Source organism: Solanum lycopersicum, chromosome 6 (assembly GCF_036512215.1).
Source record: "Solanum lycopersicum chromosome 6, SLM_r2.1".
In the NCBI taxonomy this organism is placed as follows: Eukaryota; Viridiplantae; Streptophyta; class Magnoliopsida; order Solanales; family Solanaceae; genus Solanum; species Solanum lycopersicum.
Window position 1 is genome coordinate 3,471,251 of NC_090805.1, and position 5,196 is coordinate 3,476,446.

The 5,196-nt window shown below is 32.3% G+C and overlaps 1 long non-coding RNA gene across 3 annotated transcripts; it reads left to right on the plus strand.

The window, feature by feature from the left end:
- The first annotated feature begins 379 nt into the window (after nt 1-379).
- Nucleotides 380-2,255, plus strand: LOC138349101 (uncharacterized). Of its 3 annotated transcripts, none has more exons than XR_011221637.1 (3): nt 380-918; nt 1,595-1,672; nt 1,773-2,255. It is a non-coding gene; the product is annotated as an uncharacterized lncRNA (long non-coding RNA). The 3 variants fall into 3 exon arrangements; XR_011221636.1 differs by having other exon boundaries at nt 545-918; nt 1,583-1,672; XR_011221635.1 differs by lacking the exon at nt 1,595-1,672 and having other exon boundaries at nt 545-918.
- Nucleotides 2,256-5,196: the final 2,941 nt, after the last annotated feature.

The window sequence follows — 5,196 nt, forward strand, 5'->3', positions numbered from 1 at the left end:
TGAGATAGGATTTTCAAATTCATTTAAAACTAGGGCTTATAAGTCTGATCCATATAAATTCTTAAACATTGATGCTTGATCGGGAAAAGGTCAAGGTCAGTCCATGTACCAAAACTATTTTTTTAAGGGTAACTTACAAAAATCTCTCTAGTGTATGAGTTAATTACCTAAAGACACATTATGTTGTAATAATGTGAATCTTATCAAATTTGGTACGCCCAGATACATTAAAGATACATTATGTTGTAATAATGTGAATTTTATCAAATTTGGTACGTCCAGATAAATGTACTCCAAATTATGTTAATTTGTTCTAGATACATTCTATCTATGTGAATATTATGTATTTAGAATACATAGAGCGTCCCTTCTAGGGTTTAGCTGAGTTGAATATTCTCAAGTCCTTCTAAATAAAAGACCGACCTGTCCCAGCCCACTAAGTTATCTGGCCAACAAGCTTGGGCCGAATGGATTGGGCCAATTATATTTGACAACTCAGCTCTAAAAATAACACTAAATAAGAGTTAAGTAAACCTCAAATAGTGACATAAAAATAGAAACCAAAAGCGATAGTCAGGTAGCTAGTACAAGAGTCAAATGACGGCGCTGCTCACCTTTGCTCTTGGCCGCCAAATTTGTATCCTCAATAGCTTCCTCGGATACGGAAATCGAAGATCTTCTATCAAAGCCCTCACTTGACAAACGTCGTATCCCGAAATTCCCTTATCGGTGGTTACTTTAAACACAGCCACATCCAACAAGCGGAATACCTGTTCGACTAAATGCCTCATAGAGATGTCATTTTCGGAACACAAACGCTCTCCGGGTAGCAACGCCAGTAAGCCGGAGAAAGTATACATTATTTTTTATAGATATGAATAGATGTGGAGAAATGAGACCAATGATCTCACTTTCACGGTATGTGTTAGCTCCTTCTTGCATTTTTTATCACAAACATTTGATCCCTCGGCTTCATTGTCTCGTGCTCTGTTTGGAGATAAGTCTCAATTTATTTGCTGAGGGGTTATGTTGATTTGGATGATTACAGGGGTTTAGGTTGAGTTTTTTAATGAAATTATGGACAAAGATGTTATGCTGTGGAATGTGTTGATTTTGGGTTATATGAAGTTTGGGTGCACAAGTGAGGTGCAAGGGCTTTTGGTCAAGGCAGAGCAAGGTGGGGTTTGTGGGTTTGTTTGAATTTGTTTGAACCAAGAAGCTTTTCGATAGTCGATGGATTTTTATTAGAAAAATAAATATATATGTATATTAACTTGTGAAGATGGTTCAATGCTGAAGAAGTGACTCCGGAGTGCTTGAGTTGTGGGTTTGAAACCCCTTAATCTGAACCACCCTCTCTTTTAGAATCTCAAAACTCATAATCCTGACTTTGCCTAAGAACAAGAAGCTTAATGAAGCTCGATTCGTTTTTGATGAGATGAGTGAGAAAGATGTGATTACTTGGATATCAATGATAAAAGGATATGTGTGTTATGGAGAGTTATGAATGCTTTGAAATTGTTTAAGTTGATATTGAACTCGAGTTCTCATCTTAACCATTTTACGTTTTCAACTATTTTAGATGCATGCGCAGGTTACTCTGCTGTTTTGGTAGGCAATCAAGTTCATGCGTGCATGTTGATGTCATCTTGTTTACCTCTCCTGTTGACATGTATGCTAAATGTGGAGACAGTGAAGTTGCTTTCTGCATTTTTGAGTCAATCCCTGCAAGAAATTTGATCATTGGAGGTTACGCAAACATGGGCTTGCAGGTGTTTGATAGGATGCTGAAGAGTGGTATCAGGTCTGGGGGCATTGCTAGGATCATGTAGGTTGCACTCATGTCTAGAGTTCAGAGAGATTGCAGCAAATGGTATCTACACATTGGAGCACAACCATCCTGCAATATACTCGGTGCTTTCCAAAATCCACGGAGACAAAGGAGTGTGCAGTGACATAACTAGTTTCAAACTTTGGTAACTTGATGAAGAAATGACGTGCTACAGAGCAGAAGGCTGGTAGAATGTCTGTCTACTATGAGGCAAGTGGCTTTCTACATAACATTTTCCTTAAGAAATTATTAAAAATCTATACATCTTTAAGTTTTTCCTTTTTAGTATCTTAATTTGTATGCCCAATAGAACATAAATTTTTAAAAACCAAATCATATGGGATATAACATGTAAGTTCTTGTGCCAAAAAACTTTTATCAAATTCGATCATTTTTCTCTTATAAATATAACTTTAGCTGTCAATGTTTTGAATTAAATTTAAAAGATTAGATATTCTATTTATTTGTTTGAATTTGAATCATGATAGTTCATAGATACACTCAATTCATTAGTTGTTAATTTACATTATTTGATGTTCATTAAAAATTATTACTTTATTGATATGTAGTCGAGAGTTATTTATTATCAGACATGAGGTCGACCAGAATTGCAATTTTTGGAAATATTTTTTCTTTTATTACTACTATATAAAAGGAAAAATATCTAATTTTGTAGTTTGATAAATTTTAAGAACTTTAAGGACTTTTTATATGCTACAAAAAATGATGTTATCATGAAAAGGATTATACAATCCTACAAAGTGTTTTCATATATTGAGATTACTTAACTTTTTACAAATAAAATTTTACTTTAAGACATTATTGTAAGCATAAATTTAATGCACATTAGGATCTTAGACTATAATTTACTCATAGGCATTATAGAAACATGTCTGAATACATTATCGTGAAAAGTGATTTTTACAATAATATCTTTAGGTATGTTTCTATAATGCCTCTCAGTAAATTATTTTGTCTAAGATCCTGACATGCATTAGGTTTTTGCATACACTATATAATATCTTAAGACAAACTATTATTTGTAACAAGTTTAGTAATATTTTCATATAAATTAAAGACTTAATATACGAATGTACTTTGTAGGATCATTGTTATCTTTTTCATGAAAACACAATTTCTAGTAACATACAATTTCTTTTGAAGTTCTTAAAATTTATTAAATATTCCAAGTCTTACGGATTTCTTTTTGAATAAAAAGGACAAGATAATTAATATGTAGACTATAAAAGTGGATATTCTTATATAGGAGTAAATAATAAGAGAAAAATAATTTCCAAAAAGTAGCAATCCTGATTCATGCATGATAATAAATCACTTGTGATTATATAATTTTTTTAATGAGTATCAAACAATGTGATTTGACAATTAAAGTTATATTTATAGAAGCATAAGTGGTCAAATTTTAATTTATCCTTTGTTATACTATAATTTAAAATTACTCTATCATTATCTGAATAATTCAAATATATTTCAACTCTGTTAAGCTTTTTTTCTTTGTTGGTTAAATGACACGAATATTTGTGGAAAGAGGTCATACTTTGTATAGCAGGATAAGTAGCTATGACAAATAGGTAGTTTCCTATTGTACATAGTTCCACACATGTTGCTTTGATTGTATATATTGGTGGGACTATCTAAACAGTAGGGTTTTCAAAAGACTGGTAATTCACTCCTTTGCTCAATAGATGAGTAATTCGGTTCTTCTCCCAGTTGCATTTGAGATCTGCACTATACAAGAATAATAGAAGAATGCATATTATCATGATTTTGCATATTTATGACTTCTAAAGAGTGGAGATTGATTTCAACGGGGGGGAAGATTGTACTGAATAGCTAGCCATGAGCCTTGTAGGGCTTTGAGCACTTCCATTATGGAATTGAGGGTCCAATTCCCTCTATGATTTCTAATAATGCCTCTGATTTCGTCAATACTAGAGTTGAACTTGACAGAACCATCACTGTTAAGCATGTAAGTCTCACGAGAAGCGGAGTTCCATTTAATTAAGATTGTATATGGTTGTCCTTTAGGTATGAGAGTTTGGTCGATGAGAAGATGGTACTCAATAACTTAGAGGTGATCCTTTTCCTTTCATTTAATAAGTTGTTATTCCATTAAAACTAAATATTCCAAAAAAAAAAAGAAAAGGAAAAGAGAAGCATGAAATTCCAAGAGAGCATAACATTATAGGGTTCCTTTGGTTTCTATTTTTAGAGACTCGTGGACTTTTGCAGGCATTTTGATGTACTACATAATGTGAAAGGGGATATGCTTCCTAGAGAAACCCTATCTAGCATAGTTCTGCTAGCCATGTTGAGGAACTTGTCTTGTTGTTCATACTTTCAATAATTAGTTGGGAGTCACTATTGTCAGCCTTCATTTGGAAATATATTTTCTTATATTTCTACTATTTACAAGGAAGGATATTCAATTTTGTAGTACACACATGAATTTTCTTGTTCTTTTTATTCAAATTGAAATTCGTAAAACCTTGCATATTAAACAGATTATACGCTACTAAAAATGATATTGTCATAAAAAAATTTTCTAATGATCCTACAAAGTACATTCATGTATAGAGTTTTTAATTTATATGAAAATATTACTAAGCTTGTTTCAAATAATGTTTACCTCAAGACATTATCACAAGTATAAACTTAAAAGCACATCATCATCTTAGACAAGATAATTTGCTGAGAGGCGTTATAGATACATACAAAAAGACATTATCGTGGAGAGTGACTTCTATGCCGCCTTATCGTAGTCGTAATCACAGTTGTCTTCGGCAAAAGAGTGTAGAGAATTATACAATAACCCTAGTGAGTGGAAGAAGAACCAATTTATAAAAGAAATAATTAATACATTAATATGCCTTTTAACTTAACCTCAACTAATATTTATGCTCTCTAACTTTGAACAGGTAAACACGAGTTCTACATGACACAATACATGTAGGAAAAATATGTCTATTTATTCAGCTTTATTGAAGTTTAAGTATTTACTTGTACATAACCAAAGTTTGTGGGTATAAATTTGAGTTGAGACCAAATTAAAAGACAGATGTATGTATCGACTATGCCTTTATACATAGATTCTCCTTCGACTCACTAGGGTTATCATATAATTCTCTACACTTTTTTTGCCGCCGACAATTGTGATAACATAAGACTAGGATAAGGAGGCGTAAATATAACTCTCCACGATAATATCTTTAGGTAATCTATAACGTCTCTCAATAAATTAACTTCTCTAAGATCCTGACGTGCATTTTAAGTTTTTGCTTAGAATAAAGTTTATCTTTGCATTAGATGTTTTAACTTTTAAGTTTTGACCAAAGTTTGAAATT